This window comes from Astyanax mexicanus, chromosome 15 (assembly GCF_023375975.1).
Source record: "Astyanax mexicanus isolate ESR-SI-001 chromosome 15, AstMex3_surface, whole genome shotgun sequence".
Classification (NCBI taxonomy): domain Eukaryota; kingdom Metazoa; phylum Chordata; class Actinopteri; order Characiformes; family Acestrorhamphidae; genus Astyanax; species Astyanax mexicanus.
In genome coordinates, this window is record NC_064422.1 from 2,086,850 (window position 1) to 2,106,697 (window position 19,848).

Below are 19,848 nucleotides of genomic sequence, written 5' to 3' on the forward strand. Positions count from 1 at the left end.
TTTTACTCTATCTTTAACAGGGGGATTCAACTGGGGGGAGTATAATTTTGACAGCATTATTTTTAGGTCTGCCAAAATTATACTCCCTCTATGATCTCAGCACTGCAAGGTCTAAATGTAATGCAATTTATTTTACATACATGTCATGGTGTGTAGAGTATGTGCTGTGATGCATTTTACTATATCTTCAACCGGGGGGCTTCAAATAGGTGGAGTATGATTTTGAAAGCAGTATTTTGAAGCCTGACGAAATTATACACCCCTATGATCTTAGCACTGCAAGGTCTAAATGTAATGCAATTTATGTTTCATACATGTCAAGGTGTGTGGAGTATGTGCTGTGATGCGTTTTACTCTATCTTTAACAGGGGGCTTCAACTGGGGTACTCTAATTTTGGCAGCATTATTTTTAAACCTGTCGAAATTATAGTCCCTCTATGATCTCAGCACTGCAAGGTCTGAGTGTTATGCAATTTATTTTACAAACATGACATGGTGTGTAGAGTATGTGCTGTGATGCATTTTACTCTCTCTTTAACAAGGGGCTTCAACTGGGGGGAGTATAATTTTGGAAGCATTATTTTTAAGCCTGCCGAAATTATACTCCCCCTATGATCTCAGCACTGCAAGGTCTGAATGTCATGCAATTTATGTTTCATCCATGTCATGGTGTGTAGAGTTTGTCCTGTGATGCATTTTACTATATCTTTAACAGGGGGCTTCAACTGGGGGTACTCTAATTTTGGCAGCATTATATTTAAACCTGTCGAAATTATAGTCCCTCTATGATCTCAGCACTGCAAGGTCTGAGTGTTATGCAATTTATTTTACAAACATGACATGGTGTGTAGAGTATGTGCTGTGATGCATTTTACTCTCTCTTTAACAAGGGGCTTCAACTGGGGGTACTATAATTTTGGCAGCATTATTTTTAAGCCTGCCGAAATTATACACCCCTATGATCCCAGCACTGCAAGGTCTAAATGTAATGCAATTTATGTTTCATACATGTCAAGGTGTGTAGAGTATGTGCTATGATGCGTTTTACTCTATCTTTAACAGGGTGCTTCAAATAGGTGGAGTATGATTTTGAAAGCAGTATTTTGAAGCCTGACGAAATTATACTATGATCTTAGCACTGCAAGGTCTAAATGTAATGCAATTTATGTTTCATACATGTCAAGCTGTGTGGAGTATGTGCTGTGATGCGTTTTACTCTATCTTTAACAGGGGGGCTTCAAATAGGGGTAGTAAAATTTTATCTGCATTATTTTTAAGACTGCTTAAATTATGCTCCCCTGTTGAGCTCAGCACTGCATGGTCTAAATGTCATGTCATTTATTTTACACACATGTCATGGTGTGTAGAGTATGGGCTGTGATGCTTTATCTTCAACACGGGTGCTTCAACTGGGGGGAGTATAATTTTGGCAGCATTATTTTTAAGCCTGCCGAAATTATACTCCCCCTATGATCTCAGCACTGCAAGTTCTGAATGTCATGCAACTTATGTTTCATCCATGTCATGGTCTGTAGAGTTTGTCCTGTGATGCATTTTCCTATATCTTTAACAGGGGGCTTCATCTGGTGGGACTATAATTTTGGCAGCATTAATTTTATGCCTGTCCAAATTATAGTCCCCCTATGATCTCAGCACTGCAAGGTCTGAGTTTTATGCAATTTATTTTACATACATGTCATGGTGTGTAGAGAATGTGCTGTGATGCATTTTACTATATCTTAAACCGGGGGCTTCAAATGGGTGGAGTATGATTTTGAAAGCAGCATTTATAAGCCTGACGAAATTATACGCCCCCTATGACCTCAGCACTGCAAGGTCTTAATGTCATTCAATTTATGTTTCATAATGTCAAGGTGTCTACAGTTGAGATGCATTTTACTATATCTTTAGCAGGGGGCTTCAACTGGGGGGACTATAATTTTGGCAGCATTATTTTTAAGACTGTCGAAATTATAGTCCCCCTATGATCTCAGCACTGCAAGGTCTGAATGTCATGCAATTTATGTTTCATCCATGTCATGGTGTGTAGAATTTGTCCTGTGATGCATTTTACTATATCTTCAACAGGGGGGCTTCAAATAGGGGTAGTAAAATTTTATCTGCATTATTTTTAAGCCTTCCGAAATTATACTCCCCCTATGATCTCAGCACTGCAAGTTCTGAATATCATGCATTTTATGTTTCATACATGTCATGGTGTGTAGAGTTTGTCCTGTGATGCATTTTACTATATCTTTAACAGGGGGCTTCAACTGGGGGGAGTATAATTTTGGAAGCATTATTTTTAAGCCTTCCGAAATTATACTCCCCCTATGATCTCAGCACTGCAAGTTCTGAATATCATGCATTTTATGTTTCATACATGTCATGGTGTGTAGAGTTTGTCCTGTGATGCATTTTACTATATCTTTAACAGGGGGCTTCAACTGGGGGGGACTATGATTTTGGCAGCATTATTTTTAGGTCTGCCGAAATTATACTCCCACTATTATCTCAGCACAGCAAGGTCTAAATGTCATGCAATTTATGTTGCTTCCATGTCATGGTGTGTAGAGTTTGTCCTGTGATGCATTTTATTATATCTTCAACAGGGGTCTTCTAATGGGGGTAGTATAATTTTGGCAGCATTATTTTTAGGTCTGCCGAAATTATACTTCCTCTATGATCTCAGCACTGCAAGGTCTGAATGTCTTGTAAGTTATTTTACATACATGTCATGGTGTGTAGAGTATGTGCTTTGATATATCTTACTATATCTTCAACAGGGGGCTTCAACTGGGGGAGTATAAATTTGGCAGCATCATTTTTTACACCTGCTGATATTATACTCTACCTATGATCTCAGCACTGCAACGTCTGAATCTCATGTAATTTATGTTTCATCCATGTCATGGTGTGTAGAGTTTGTCCTGTGATGCATTTTACTATATCTTCAAATAGGGGGAGTATATTTTTGGCAGCATTATTTTTAAGACTGCTTAAATTATGCTCCCCTGTTGAGCTCAGCACTGCATTGTCTAAATGTCATGTAATTTATTGTACATACATGTCATGGTGTGTAGAGTATGTGCTTTGATACATCTTACTATATCGTCAAAAGGGGGGGCTTCAACTGGAGGGAGTATAATTTTGGCAGCATTATTTTTAAGCCTTCCGAAATTATACTACCCCTTTTGATCTCAGCACTACAAGCTCTAAATGTCATGTAATTTATTTCACATACATGTCATGGTGTGTAGAGTATGTGCTGTGATGCGTTTTACTCTATCTTCAACAGCATTATTTTTAAGCCTATGATCTCAGCACTGCAAGGTCTGAATGTCATGTAGTTTATGTTTCATACATGTCATGGTGTGTAGAGTATGTCTTGTGGTGCATTTTACTCTATCTTCAACAGAGGGGTTTAAACTGGGGGAGTATAATTTTGGCAGCATTATTTTTACGTCTGCCTAAATTATACTCCCGCTATGATCTCAGCACTGCAAGGTCTGAATGTCATGCAATTTAGGTTTCATCCATTTCATTGTGCACTGCAAGGTCTAAATGTAATGCAATTTTTTTTACATACATGCTATGGTGTGTACAGTATGTCCTGTGATGCATTTTACACTATCTTCAACAGGGGAGGCTTCAACTGGGGGAAGTATCCAATCAAAACTAATTCCATCTTTCTGTCTTCCTCCGAGTTAGAGACGACCCACCTGTCTGACCCGATACCAATTGGACCTTCACGATCTCATGTCAGCCGGATTGATGGAAGTTTCTTGATGTCAGCCTTCCCTATCACCCACCACATTTCAGCTGCCCATCAACTTTCAGTTTATTCACCTGCCTTGCACTAGCTGTTTACTCTCCACTACTAATTGCATCGAAGTTGTCATCTTACATTACTCTAACTGCTTTCATTACTCATATTTCTATACACATGGATATATTAAACCTGTCTTTTCAAGAGAGAGAAACTGTATCAAGTATTGCTTTGAACTGAAAACTTCTTTTTCATTCAGAAATTAGATGTTAAGAATGCACGTCTTCTTTTCAACATTTCTAAAGTGTTTTGATTCAATTTGTGTGTTGAATGTATTAAAGTCTGTTTTTGAACGATTTAGGCTAAGAGATGAGTTTCTCTCATTCAATACAGAGATAAAATGTTTCGAGTGTTGTTTTAACCAGAAACATCTGTTTAGATCAGAATTAAGTTTTTAAGACCTAAAACACGTTATAACTGTGTAAAATGTACCAACATGTCGTTTTCAACATTTCTTTTAATTGTTTGGGTTTATTTGTGTGATCTATGTAATAAAGTCTGTTTTTCGACGATTTATGCTGACAGATGCGTTTTGAGAATAGTTTCGAGCTCCTTTCTCACTCCTAAGAGCGAAGTGTTGCACTGTGTAAAATGTACCACGTCATGTAATAAAAAATTCTTGAATGTTGAATCTTGGAAAATCTTTTTTCACGCTGAGTTTTGAGCTCCTCCTCACTCCTTACAGCGAAACTGCTTCAAGTGTTGTTTTTGTAGTGAAAACTTCTCCTTCGATCAGAAATGAGTTTTTGAAACCTATTGTAACTGTGGAACATGCACGATCATCTCGTTTATTTCATTTCTTAAGTGTTTGGGTTCATTTGTATGTTGAATGTTGTAAAATCTTCTTTCACGCTGAGAAAAGCGTTTTACGCTTAGTTTTGAGCTCATCTCTCACTGCTTAGAACGAAAAAAGCTTGCAGTGATGTTTTGTAGTGAAAACTATTCCTTCGATCAGAAATGAGTTTTTGAGACCTAAAACACATTACACCTGTGTTTTTGACATTTCTTAAGTATTTGGGTTCATTTGTATGTTGAATGTTGTAAAATCTTCTTTCACGCTGAGAAATGCGTTTTACGCTTAGTTTGAGCTCCTCTCTCACTGCTTAGAGCGAAAACTGCTTCAAGGGTTGTTTTGAAGTGAAAACTTCTTCTTCGATCAGAAATGAGTTTTTGAGACCTAAAACACATTATACCTGTGTAAAATACACTAACATCTCGTTTTTGTCCTTTCTTAAGTATTTGGGTTCATTTGTATGTTGAATGTTGTAAAATCTTCTTTCACGCTGAGAAATGCGTTTTACGCTTAGTTTGAGCTCCTCTCTCACTGCTTATAGCGAAAACGGCTTCAAGGATTGTTTTTAAGTGAAAACTTCTCCTTCGATCAGAAATGAGTTTTTGAGACCTAAATCACATTATAACTGTGTAACATGCACGATCATCTCTTTTTTGTCGTTTCTTAAGTGTTTGAGTTTATTTGTATGTTGAATGTTGTAAAATCTTCTTTCACGCTAAGAAATGCGTTTTACGCTTAGTTTGAGGTCCTCTCTCACTGCTTAGAGCGAAAACGGCTTCAAGGGTTGTTTTGTAGTGAAAACTTCTCCTTGGATCAGAAATGAGTTTTTGAGACCTAAAACACATTATAACATTATATATGTGTGAAAGGTGCTAACATCTCGTTTTTTCATTTCTTAAGTATTTGGGTTCATTTGTATGTTGAATGTTGTAAAATCTTCTTTCACGCTGAGAAATGCGTTTTACGCTTAGTTTGAGGTCCTCTCTCACTGCTTAGAGCGAAAACGGCTTCAAGGATTGTTTTTAAGTGAAAACTTATCCTTCGATCAGAAATGAGCTTTTGAGCTCCTCTCTCACTGCTTATAGCGAAAACGGCTTCAAGGGTTGTTTTGTAGTGAAAACTTCTCCTTTGATCAGAAATGAGTTTTTGAGACCTAAAACACATTATACCTGTGTGAAATGCACTAACATCTCGTTTTTGTCCTTTCTTAAGTTTTTGGGTTCATTTGTATGTTGAATGTTGTAAAATCTTCTTTCACGCTGAGAAATGCGTTTTACGCTTAGTTTGAGCTCCTCTCTCACTGCTTAGAGCGAAAACGGCTTCAAGGATTGTTTTTTTAGTGAAAACTTATCCTTCGATCAGAAATGAGGTTTTGAGACCTAAAACACATTATACCTGTGTAAAATGCACTAACAACTCGTTTTTGTCCTTTCTGAAGTATTTGGGTTCATTTGTATGTTGAATGTTGTAAAATCTTCTTTCACGCTGAGAAATGCGTTTTACTCTTAGTTTGAGCTCGTCTCTCACTGCTTATAGCGAAAACGGCTTCAAGGGTTGTTTTGTAGTGAAAACTTCTCTTTCGATCAGAAATGAGTTTTTGAGCTCCTCTCTCACTGCTTATAGCGAAAATGGCTTCAAGGGTTGTTTTGTAGTGAAAACTTCTCCTTCGATCAGAAATGAGTTTTTGAGACCTAAAACCTGTGTGACCTGTGTGAAAGGCACTAAGATCTCGTTTTTGTCCTTTCTTAAGTATTTGGGTTCATTTGTATGTTGAATGTTGTAAAATCTTCTTTCACGCTGAGAAATGCGTTTTACGCTTAGTTTGAGGTCCTCTCTCACTGCTTAGAGCGAAAACGGCTTCAAGGATTGTTTTTAAGTGAAAACTTATCTTTCGATCAGAAATGAGCTTTTGAGACCTTAATCACATTATAACTGTGTAACATGCACGATCATCTCTTTTTTTGTCATTTCTTAAGTATTTGGGTTCATTTGTATGTTGAATGTTGTAAAATCTTCTTTCACGCTGAGAAATGCGTTTCACACTTAGTTTTGAGCTCCTGTCTTACTGCTTAGAGCGAAAAAAGCTTCACGTGTTGTTTTGTAGTGAAAACTTCTCCTTCCATCAGAAATATATAAAAAAAAATACTGTTATGTTCTCTTAGTGACACTAGAGGGCGCAAGAACACAACACATCAGAGTAATGTGTAAAAGCTCTTGTTGTTTCTTTGGCACAATGGACTTCCCGTAGTTGGACACTTTTATGTAGGAGAGTTTTACATGTATGTTTCACATGTCTACGTACAGCCCAACTGGCAGACTCTCAACAAACCGTCATGTAACTCAACTCAACAAACCGTCATGTAACTCAACTCAACAAACCGTCATGTAATAAAGAGTTGGGGTTCATTTGTATGTTGAATGTTGAAAAAAAAAAATCACGAAAAAAGTTTTGAGCGCTTAGTTTTGAGCTCCTATTTCACTCCTAAGAGCGAAATCTAGCTTCATGTGTTGTTTTGAACTGAAGACTTCTCTTTCGATCAAAAATAAGACCTAAACCACATTTTAACTGTGTAAAATGCACTAACATCTTGTTGTCAACAGTTCTCATGTGCTCTCTAAAAAATAATATACTGGATCTACTTTTAAAAAATTGATTGCGTGTATCGTTTTGCAATCCTAACTAAACCTAACTAAAATGTTGTTGAGAAAAAGCTAAGAGACTTGTTCCCACCATCATTTTATTAAAAACGTTGAAGATTTATTTATTTGAACCTACCTAATCCATGTAAGAATTTCTTCATGCAAATATATATACATTTTAAAACATAACCCTATTTTATTGGTTTAAAAAGTGGGCACAACAAACTGTTGCATAATAATAGACATTTGCAATTACAAAATAAAATATTCCAGCTGATAACAGCTGTTAAGAAATAAAATTGTTTATTTTTTTAATTAGCAAGTGAACTTTACGAGCTAATATTTTGTTGACGTTATTTTATACTAGCTTTCAGTCCATCCAGTTTGAGGAGTAACTTTTGAAAACTTCAAATGTATGCCTCAGTTGTCGGGTAGCTGAGATTAAGGGCTTATATAAGACCCATCAGAAAGACACAAAAGTCCCCTCAGGACTTCTGTTCCCCCTATCACAAGAGAGGCACTGGCTGGGGCAGCTTTGTTAAGCATAATTTTCATAACCTTCCCAGCAAGTTGTCTGTTCAGAACTTCAGCATCCTTATAGAAAAAACAGTTAATATTTTAGTTTCAATGTTGCTGTAGTTACCGTAATGTTTTAAGGTAGATTTCATTTTTCCCCACAAAGTATTCCTTAAAGAGATCTCCGATGTAAACCACCATGCAACGGAGTGCAACTCCTCTGCGTCTTTAATAAAAATGTTAAACGTGTAGGTCATTAAAAAAATTATGTTGCACTACAGTCAATGACGAGTCAGGTTTGAATTCAATTGAAGTTCAAGGCTTTCACACCTACTTCCTTTGGTCCAAATATTCTAATTTTTCAGTCTGCTCTGAACCCAAGTGTCAGGTGTGAAAGGGGTCAATAGATTTTACTTGTGTGCGCCTTTCTTGTCACCTTACATGATTCAACATAAAACTGACAGAATATAAAATACATATATAGAGACAGAATATAGAATACACAGGGAAAAAAGTACAGAATAGGATTAATAATCACAAATCATAAGCAACTTTAAACAGATACATTTTGAGTTTGGATTTGAAATGTGGCAATGGTCTATCTTGAGTGAATTTCAGAGCCGGGGAGCAGAGCGGTTGAATGCTCGCTCTGCTCCCCAAGACGGGCAGGAAGAATAGTGAGATAAATAGAAGAAGAGGTTCTGAAGGTACGAGCAGGTGTAGCAATGTGAAGAAGGTACGAAAGATAAGGAGGGGCAAGATTGTGAGGGGGGGGGGGGGGTATTTTATAGTTCATTCGAAATGGGATAGGAAGCCAGTTAGTTGTAAAACAGGTGTTAAACGATGCATTGAGGGAGTCTGGGTAATGACAGTATGTAGTGTTTTTTGTGGCAGGCCAAAATAAAGAGAGTTGCAGTAGTCGAAACGTGAGGTAACCAGACTGTGGACCAGATTAGTTGTAGTGTGAGCAGTAAGAGAAGGACAAAGACGATTATTTTTTTTGTAGGCTGACCAACTATTGACATGGGATCCTAAGGAAAGTATGCTTTTGACAATGACACCCAGACACCCACTCTTGACCTGAGGGGAGGGAGAGATGGAGGAGTTATCAACAGGAATGTGGAAGTTATGAAATTTACTTAGTCTTGATTTGGTACCAATCAACAAAAGTTCTTTTTTATTGCAAATTTAATCAAAGAACATTTACACTGTAAAATGTACTGTAAAATTTACAGTAAGTAAGTGGCAGTAATTGACAAGTAACTTACTGTGAAATAAAATCACAGTAGCTAACTGGCAGTAATTGACAAGTTACTTACTGTGAAATAAAATCACAGTAGTTAACAGTAAGTTACTGAAAAAAAAATGTTAAATTAAATCACTGTTCAAAAAAACTGGCAGCAGCTGAATAGTAAATTAGCCTGTAAAAAATATTTCATGTATACTGTAATTTTGTATATAGTTGTATTGATCAGACTTAGTTAATGTTCACAATCACCAAACTGTCAATCACATCATGTTAATAAGAAGCTCTCAGGTCAAGTTACTTTTCAAACTTCTTCTTTTTTTCTACTTCTTCTTCTTCTTCAGGTGGTAAGTGTGTTGAATCCAAAATGATTTCAAATGACTACTGCCCCAACGTTTTATTTCAGCGAGAGAGTCAATGAGGGATGAAGGTGCAACATTAGGTTTGGTTGAGAGGTAGAGCTGGGTGTCATCAGCGTATCCTGATATATAATGTTTAACACTATAATGTGTAGTTTATTAGCTTCCCATAGACATCATATACTATGGGGGCTTCCCTACTAGCCCACTGCGCTCCGCAAAACCCGCAAGCTAATTTTCCCTTTACACACGGCCAGTGGCCTGTGTTAATAATACAAATTACAAAAATTAATCGGGGCTAAAGCCCCAGAAGCTTAAAGGAAATTTAAATGCTAACCCTTCTTTTCCTTTTAATTGTGATGAATGGTGTCTTGACAGGTGCGATTTAAGGCTACCCCATGTTCTATATCAAATGTATTTGATTTGATTTAAACGCATTTACAAATAATGTTGTCTCAAAGCAGCTTTACAGAAACATGATCAAGAATCAGGCAAAACATTAAACATAGAAAGTACAGAATACAGAACCCCCAGTGAGCGCAGAGATAAGGAAAAACTCCCTCAGTGCTTGAGGAGGAAGAATCCTTGGGAGGACCTAGACTCACATATAAGGGGGGACCGTCTTACCACTGGCCAAACGGCTTCTAAAAACGTCTTTGTACATCCACATAGGTTTTATAGTATAACAGGAGTATAACAGCGCCACTAACGGAAACAGTTACATTTAATGTAAGCTTGGATGTAATCTGTAAGATGAGCAGCTGATCTGTGGTAGGTGATGAAAAAGGCTGACTTCAGAAACTTCCATCAGTCTGGCCGGACAGGGGACATGAAAGCCTGAGGGTCCAGCATCCCTCGGTATCGGGTCAGACAGGTGGGCAGTCAGTGACTCGGAGGAAAGCAGAGATATGTATTTCGTTTTTCCTGGATTTGTGTAAAACATTATCAGAGTGTGGCTAATGACTCCGGCAGATCTGAATAAAACAGCCTACCTAAAGGGAGCGAGCCAGAAGGTAGCATAGACACGGAGGCACCCTGAAACCCCGGCATCCACCCACTCCACCATTCACAAACCTGAATGATCGCGTGCAGTGAGCGAACAACAGCACCAGCATCTCAGTTTACCACAATTCCCTATATCCACGAACACCTGGATCTGCAACCTTATCTAAAGAGAAAAACATTAATTACCAAAAGCTAAACTAAACAAGTAATTGTTTAATCTAGACTTAACGATTGACACTGTGTGTAAGTACCGAACATATTCGGGGAGATTATTCCAGAATTGGGGTGCTTTATAAGAGAAAGCTCTTTCTCCTGCAGAGCTCTCCTAAATTCTGGGAACTATAAGAAACCAGCACCTTGTGATCTAAGTGATCGCAGTTATGGGGTCTCGCAGTGATGCGGTCTCGCAAATACGCAAGTGCGAGCCCATACGCTTTATACGTTCACAGGAGAACTTTATAGTCTATGCGGAATTTGACTGGAAGCCAGTGCAATGCTTACAGGACTGGACTAAAATGTTCAAATGTTCTAGTTTTAGTAACGATCCTGGCTGCAGCATTTTGAACTAGCTGCAGGAACATTCTGACAGTAGCGCATACAATTGTCGGAGGTAATGAAGGCATACACTCATTTTTCTACATCATGCAGGGATAAGGCATTTCTTAGCCTGAGCTAATCTCTCACTCCTTTGTAAATATCGGAGTGCATTTAAGAGCACTAACAGTATATTTAAAAAATATTTTCCATTTCCTAGTACACATACAATATATCTTTTTGTATTTCTATAAAATTTATTTTAACGTAATACATCTTAAATTATACTTTAATGTGCTGAGGTGTAGAAAAGCTGTTCTAGTAACATTAGATATGTGTTTGTCGAATGCTAGATGTGAACAGCGGTTTAATTACATCTGGTAGTAGGCCTACCTGTTGTAGTAATGTGAAATCTTCGGTAACAGAGTTTTCTTCTAGATCAGCCACACCAGATGACAGAGAGGATGTGCTATTTATCTGTTTAAATTTATCCCAAATGCATTTTGCGGATAGTGCTGAGCTCCTCTCTCACTCCTTTGTGAAAACGAAGTACATTTAAGAGCACTAAGAGTATATTTAAAATAGGTCAAGAATACTAAAAGAATATTTTACATTTCCTAATAATATACCTTTTTAAGATATTAATTTTAATTTAAGATATATTACTTTAATATACCTTTTTTGTATTTCTATAAAATGTATTTTAATGTAATACATCTTAAATTATACTCTAATGTGTTGATAGAGAATACATTTAAATCTAAACATACTAAAGCACATTTAACCAAAAGTGTTTTTACATATCATTCTATTTTAAGTATATTATTTAAAAAGCATATTTTATTTTAAAAAATACCTTTTACGCTATGCTATGGTACAATTTGGAAAACATTTATATTATGCTTAAATCCAACGTAAACAATTGAATGGACTTCACTCACATTCTAAAGCAAACATGCCTCCAGTGTCACATAAAATTACACGAGTTACTTTCTTATTACATTCAGGCAATAAAATGTACATTATTGTCATGTATTATGTTGTATGTATGTATGTATTTATCGGTGTATTGTTAAAAACATTCTTACATTCATCTTCACATTAAATTAAAGTATTGTAGTGTAAAGTAAGTGTTTTGTAGTTTTGATTATTGTAGTTTTACACTTCCAACTTTAAAAATAAACAGAAAGAAACAGAATTAAAGTTAATTTTCTAATGTATTTAATTTTTCATAAATATTGAACATATAAAAACACATATGTACACATTTTTAACAAGCAATTCATTATTGTGTTCAAATTCTTTGTCTTTTTCAACGTGACAAATAAAATGAAAAAAAAAAAATGCATTAATTCATATAGACTATAACTACTGGGAAACCTGCTCATTTTTTGTTTCTACAGAAATGAAGGGTATAAAAATTATTCTAGCATGCTATCATTACTCTCTATAGAAAGCTTTAATTGCATTCAGCATGAAGAGCATTAGTAATGTCAGAGTATTAGATGGTCACCACCCCACCTCATCCCCAAAGCACCACCTCAGTACCACTGCCCTCTGTTCAATGGATCTTTCCACGTGATTCCATAATTTTATTTTAAATGTGACAAAAATTTTGGATCTGTAAAACATTTTCAGTCTCTCTCTACATTATTCGGTAGAGGAATGGCATATGTTTTTTTGCTTTTGATCATGACACATTTTGCAATTTTTCAATAGATTTATTTCTCTTCTGTCGAGTGGAAATATACATAATCTCCAAGGAAATGACTTTAATACTGGATCATCATTAAAGGCTTTAGTGGCTAGGTTGTATTATAAAGACGCTCAGTTTGAAGCAGTACCAAACCTCCTTACATTTCCACTCGGGTATTCTGATTTGGTATTGAAATAATTGCTGTTCTGAAGCTGAGAGAAGAGATCTTTGATGTCATTGGTTGCATTCTTTATGCACTTTTCTCCCCTTTTAGATAGACTATTCCACCTGAGGAATCTCTTTACAATCTGGACAGGCACATGTGTAGTTCCATTGCAGTACTTCACTAGAGTGCCATTTGATTATTTTTTTTTTTTAAGTTGCCCAGAAAGGACCCCATTTCTTTACGCTGGCTGCAATGTGTGTCAGCAGGTGTACATTGAATGCAGGTGTACATTTTGCTGTGATTTATTGAATCAAGCCACATATTCACCTTCTGTCCAGTCACACCAAGACAAAAACTATGTTGGTACACCAATCATCTGAAACGTTTTTTAACCCCATCAATACCGATGGGCCTTTCACCCCATGAATGGCTGTTCTGGAGTAACTGACATAGCATGGTCATAATGTTTTGTCTCAGATCTGAGAACAGGTTTTGGTTTTCTAAATGTATAGGGTCCTCCACCTGTGTGATATTTTTTAAGATTTGTATTTGCATCAAATACAAACTGGCATGCTTCACATGGTGTTGGACATTTTCCCTTGTCCCCAAGTACATAGAACGTGAGAAGCAGTGAAAATGATGTTCATAATGACCATACTCTACATAAGCTTTGTTAAACAGGTACACACTTTCTGGCACTAACCCAGGGGCATGTTCATTACAAATCTCGAGGAGATGTTCCAGAGCCAAAGGACTTAAATAATACACCTTCTATTTACTTTCACAATATTATAAAACACATTCACTTTAAATTTATTACAGAAATCCAAATGTAATTTTATTATAATATAATATAAATATTATAATAATATTATAATAATATTTTAATTTGTTAAGAATTAAACATAGGTTCTTGATCTTCAAAAGTGAAAGGTCCAACTGTACCTACAGTTCAGCTACTAAGCTATGGTTTCTGATCATTGTGATCTTTGTATGAGAATTTTCCTAGTTAATTGTTACCTCTAATTTATGCATTTTAAATTTGTAGCATCATTAAAACATATCGCTGTGCCTCTGGCTGTGGATTGTACAGGACAGGAAAGACTGCAGGTTTGAAGAGTTCTGGTTAAAGGCTTCGCGCTCGCAGTTTAAAATGTAATCAGCCAGTTAGAGCGCAGCCTCGCTCTGGGTGAGGCGGAGCAGCTGAAGGCTGCGGAGAGCTGCGCTGAATGAGCAGGGCTCTTATTAGTAGGGCGCAGTGGCTGGGTAAGGGCTGGTGAACGACTTTTGAAAACGATATCTGATGGTGGACTAGTAAATAAGTAGCACAGAGTTCAGAACATGTTATCTTACCTAATGTAAATGGCGATAAAACCATATTAGACCATAGTTTTAACGTTAAGCTACGAATGTGAATGTAAGTTAACTAGTTAGCTAGCTTACCACTACGAACGTTAGTTTGCTAACTAACTAGCTAACTAGCTAGTGAGATAACCTAGACAGCAACCTAGCAGAGGCTGTGCAGTGCAGTGCAAAGCTTCATTAGATTCAATTCTCAGTGTCTTTTTGTAGTCTGAATGAATATAGCAGTTCCAAAGTGCAATACATGATTTAAAATAACTGTTTACGTACAAAACTGGCAAGATAGATTATGTATAAATTTATGTGTATATATTGTATACTCCAAGACATAGTATAGCCTAATAAAATCATACACATTTTCCCAATAGTGACATGTATCTCGCATTATTAGAGGCTAATAAAACTTTCTAATATTGTAATATTTATTATATATGTAACAATACGTTAATAAAATGTAGTATCTTTCAACAGATATTTTTGAACATGAAGATTAAAAGCAGAACAAAGAAGAAAAACAATAGAAAATGCAATAGAAATATATTATAAATAAATAGTATAATACGGTGTTCACCATCTTTCAAAACCTTGTTATCCTGGCATTTATCAAATTATACTGCAAACATCTGCATTACTCTAGGTTTATGGCATCTTGTTGCTTCCTTTGTAGTTCTCTGGGAATTTTCCAAATTTAGGATTATCACCTTCATCAGGTTACTTGTTGGTCATCATCAATTACATCACCTTTTTTGCTCAGGCCTACAATGCGGTTAGTCCCCATTATACATCAGCTGTATAATTACATATTGTAGACTATTACTGTCATTCCTCCACAGATTTATTACTAGTAGTTTTCTGACCACAGAAACAATGTTGATCGTGCAAGATCGTACTCTTTCGATTTCTGTGATTGTGAGTGTCTCTAAGTTTAACATTTTTACATTTTTTATTTAATGTTGTGCTCACACACTGTCAAAAAAGGCACAAAATCACATGGTTGAGGCTCTTAAAGAAGATCTCAGGAAGAGAAAAGGCCTGATCCCAACACAGCCCCTCCACTGTGTGATACAGATACAGACTCAGACATAAGAGTTGTTGGCCTGGAATTCACAACCATAAATAAGTCACTGGAAATTGTGAGTTTCAGCAGTAGTAGCTAAAAATGTAGTCCTAACCAAAAAAATCAATAGTTTTGTTTATGGTGAAAGAGAACAGATCTTAGAATTATGTTAAGGCTCATCGGTTTAAAAGACAGAGCTGCATAACTGAAACTTTTATTTTCCATGTTCAGAGTTTTACTTGAGGGTCTTCTAGAATAGATTAATGTTTTCTATTTATATACTGTACATCTATATTTACCGTTTTGGCCATTTTTAAGCAAAAGCAATCAATGGGTTATAAAACCCTATTTTTGTTGGTGGAAATGCACAGAACGGTTCAACATTTGGTGCGTGAACGCGAACAAAGCCTGTTCCACGTTGGTGGAAAAGTGCTCTTTGTGGTAAATGCTGTGCCCTGACCTTTTTCAATAGTGTTCTATATTTAATATGTAAATCAAGTTACATTTAAAGCTCACATTGCTGATTTAACACTGGCAAATTTGCTGTGTGTTTGCAATGTATATTTTTGTTTTTTAATCCTGTTTTTGTTTATCCTATACACAATGCACAATATAAATTCCTGTAAACCTTTTTAATTTGTTGTGGTAGGTTGCTCACACTCTTACAAAGGCAAATATGTTATAACATAGTTCATTACTAAGTTTATTGTAACATTTAAATGTTTGTTGTGTTAAAGAGTCTAATAGATGCTGAAAGTGAAGAGAGCTTTGTGCAGCCTACGAAAAAGAGATCTGTGCTCATTGAAGACATAGTGTCAGCACTTAAAGGTATGTAACATACCACAGTATGTATTATTTTTCTCTCAACAAAAAACAAGTTATGTGACATCCACAAATTCTTTAATCGTGTTCTTGTTTTTTTTTTTTACTTAAAGTTACCAAATATTGGGAAAAAACTGAAGGAGGTTGTGGCAGCAATTGAAGGCTCCTCCTCTCTCACTGGCACCCTCATGCTAAGGGCAGGGGCAGTATACATTAAAAATATGTTATACTTTGAGAAAACCATTTTTGCAGCCTGGTATGTGTCAAAATAACATTTATGTGAATGACATTTTACCAACAGAGCACAGGTCAAAACATCACACTGCCCATTATAGGGCTTTGTGTACCTTTGGGGAAAAATAAATTAAAATAAACAAACAATTAAATATATATAAAGGTTTATTTATCCAAATATAAAATCTCATATCAACTTATCAATTTTAACAAGTGCAGTGTGCAGCTTTCGTGACTGGAGCACAGCAAACAGGCTGACTACATACATGGTGCTGTGAAAAAAAGATTATAAAGATGGATACCCAGGCAGGAGTATTAAGAACTGAAAAAAAAAACACATTCCCTGTTGTTTTGACACTGTTGGTTGTAATGGTGTATTTGACTGCCTAGATTTGCAGTGTTTTAACAGCGTGTGGTGGGGTTCAGAAAGACACTTTTGATAATCAGTTCATACTTAGATCATCTATAATCCCCTAGTGTAGAAAGATGTCTTTGCAAATAGTGGTGTTTTTTTCTTAGTCCTGATTTTTATGAATGAAGATGATGTCATTTCCCATCCTGAAATCTGCCCGTATTTCACATCATGTTTTTATTTCTAAAACTTGAACAAAGTGAAACAGTTTGTTATTATTTTTATCTATGACCTATAGACTATGACCAAGGACAGTGAGACAAAATTAAATGATGCAATTCTTTTTCTTTTCCTTCAATAAAGTTAACCCTATCTTCAACAGGGGGCCTCAACTGGAGGGAGTAAAATTTTGGCAGCATTATTTTTTACGCCTGCTGATATTATGTGGAGTTATGTGTCATAACTAAGTTTTGGGAGTGATCCAAGCCCTCACTCCTCCCACTTCCATCCCTATTTAAACCGTCACTTCCTCTCTACCTACTCATTGAACAAACCTCGCCATCATTATAATTATCTTACCATCGTATTCATCTTTGCCATCAGCATCTTCACCCTTGTAGTCGTTGCCCCCATATCTCTGCCACCATCGCTGCTCTGTCTATTGTATTGTGCCATTGTCGTCACCACGATCCTTGGCACCCTCACCATACTCACCTCCATCACCATCGCATGGCCATCTTCACTATCGTCGTCATCACCACCATCTTTGCATCACCATCGTCACCACCGTAGTCGTCATCTTCGTGGCGGTCTTCACCGTCATAATCACCTCCATCTTTGCCCACATCACCATCATCGCCACAATCTTCTCGCCGGCATCTTCATCACTTTCACCTGCTTCGCCTGCATCATTGCCTTCGTCATCGCCATGGTCTTGAGCGTAATCTCGCTCTCGTCATTGCCCTCTTTATCGCCATCGTCATCACCACCATCTCCGCCTGCATCGCCTTCATCGCCGCCATAGTCTTCATCACCATTGCCATTGTCTCTGCCTACATCACCGCCTTCATCTCCGTTGCCGCCATCTTCTGGCCTGCGTATTCGTCTCTTCCTGCATCACCTTCATCTCTGCCACTGTTGTCATGGCCATCCTCATTGTCTTTGTCTCTGTCATCGCCATCATCGCTGCGATCTTCTCGCCTTCGTCTTCATCTTCCTCATCTTCATCGCCATCGTCTTGGGCATCACCTTGCCCTCGCTTTGGCCATCTTCGCCACCATGGTCACCATCACCACCATCTCTGCCTGCATCACCTTCATCATCTCTGCCACAGTTGTCATGGCCATCCTCATTGTCATCGTCTCTGTCTGTCATCGACATCATCATCGCTGCGATCTTCTCGCCTTCGTCTTCATCTTCCTCGTCTTCATCGCCATCGTCTTGGGCATCACCTTGCCCTCGCTGTGGCCATCTTCGCCACCATGGTCACCATCGCCACCATCTCTGCCTGCATCACCTTCATCATCTCTGACACAGTTGTCATGGCCATCCTCATTGTCGTTGTCTCTGTCTGTCATCGCCATCATCGCTGCGATCTTCTTGCCTTCGTCTTCATCTTCCTCGTCTTCATCGCCATTGTCTTGGGCATCACCTTGCCCTCGCTATGGCCATCTTCATCACCATGGTCATCATCGCCACCATCTCTGCCTGCATCACCTTCATCACCTCTGCCACAGTTTTCATGGCCATCCTCATTGTCTCCATCTCTGTCTGTCATCGCCATCTTCGCTGCGATCTTCTCGCCTTCGTCTTCATCTTCTTTGCCTTCGCCGCCATCGTCTTGGGCATCATCTTGCCCTCACTTTGGCCATCTTCACCACCATCGGCATCATTGCCACCATCTCTGCCTATGTCATCGCCATCATCGCCGCAACTTCATAGCTTGCACCTTCACCGCCCGCATTATCGCCACCATCTGGGACATAATCTCGCCCTCTTCATTCCAATCTTTCGTTGCCGTTGTAACAATCACCCTCACCATACTAACCTTTGTCACCGCCACCCTCGTCTTCGCCTTCTCCTTACCCATCTTCGCTACACCAGTCTGTCTGTCCTCCCTGCCCATCCTCCATCATCCCAACACCAGTCCGTCTGTCCTCCCTTCCCATCCTCCATCTTCCCACCGCCATTCCTGTCCTCATTCTGTCTGTCCTCCCTACTCTTTTTCCATCTCCCGTTGCTGCCATCTTCCATACTCCTTCCCATTCCATCGCCTCGATCTTCCCACTCCGTCTTCCCACTCCATCGCCCCGTCTTCCCACTCCGTCTTCCCACGCCATCGCCCCGTCTTCCCTCTCCGTCTTCCCACTCCATCGCCCCGTCTTCCCACTCCATCGCCCCGTCTTCCCACTCCGTCTTCCCACTCCATCTTCCCACTACATCGCCTCGTCTTCCCTCTCAATCTTCCCTCTCCTTCTTCCCACTCCATCGCCCCGTCTTCCCACTCCGTCTTCCCACTCCATCGCTTCTGTTGGGCCATCAGGGGCACCCCTTCTACCTTATCAGGTCGCTCCTGCTGCGCATGCGGGTCGGTGGCTGCTTTTGGGGCCTTTAAACTACATGTACAACACGTGCATCATTCCATTAAGTCGCTCAACACTACCTTTCCACTTCAACCGATTTCTGCCACCAAGGACCTCATACATTCCTATACTCGAATAGGCTGGCAGCACCTTCAAATACCTTACTTAATTATTCCCTACCTTTCTTTCCTTTGACTTCCACACTGCCTTCCCCATGCATCGGTTCATCCTCTGGCTTTCTCAAAGACTACAAGGTCGGACTTCCAACACTCAGTTGCTTCTTAAATCCTAGCAGTGGTCGAAAGTTCTGATTTAATTTTTGGGGCTTCGGCTTCACGCTTTACTGCGAAGCTGCCCCGAACTCCATCCCAAATACTCTGAGTTCGCTCCCCCTCTTTCTTCTTCTCTGCCCAGTCAAGGGCGTGGGTCAATACTAGCAAAGTGGAGTTATGTGTCATAACTAAGTTTTGGGAGTGATCCACGCCCTCACTCCTCCCACTTCCATCCCTATTTAAACCGTCACTTCCTCTCTACCTACTCATTGAACAAACCTCGCACCCACTTCCTCCCCATCTTCCTCCTTCTTTAATTTTATTCTCTTCTAATGTTTCTCCTCATGAGAGGGGGGGCTTCGGCTTCACGCTTTACTGCGAAG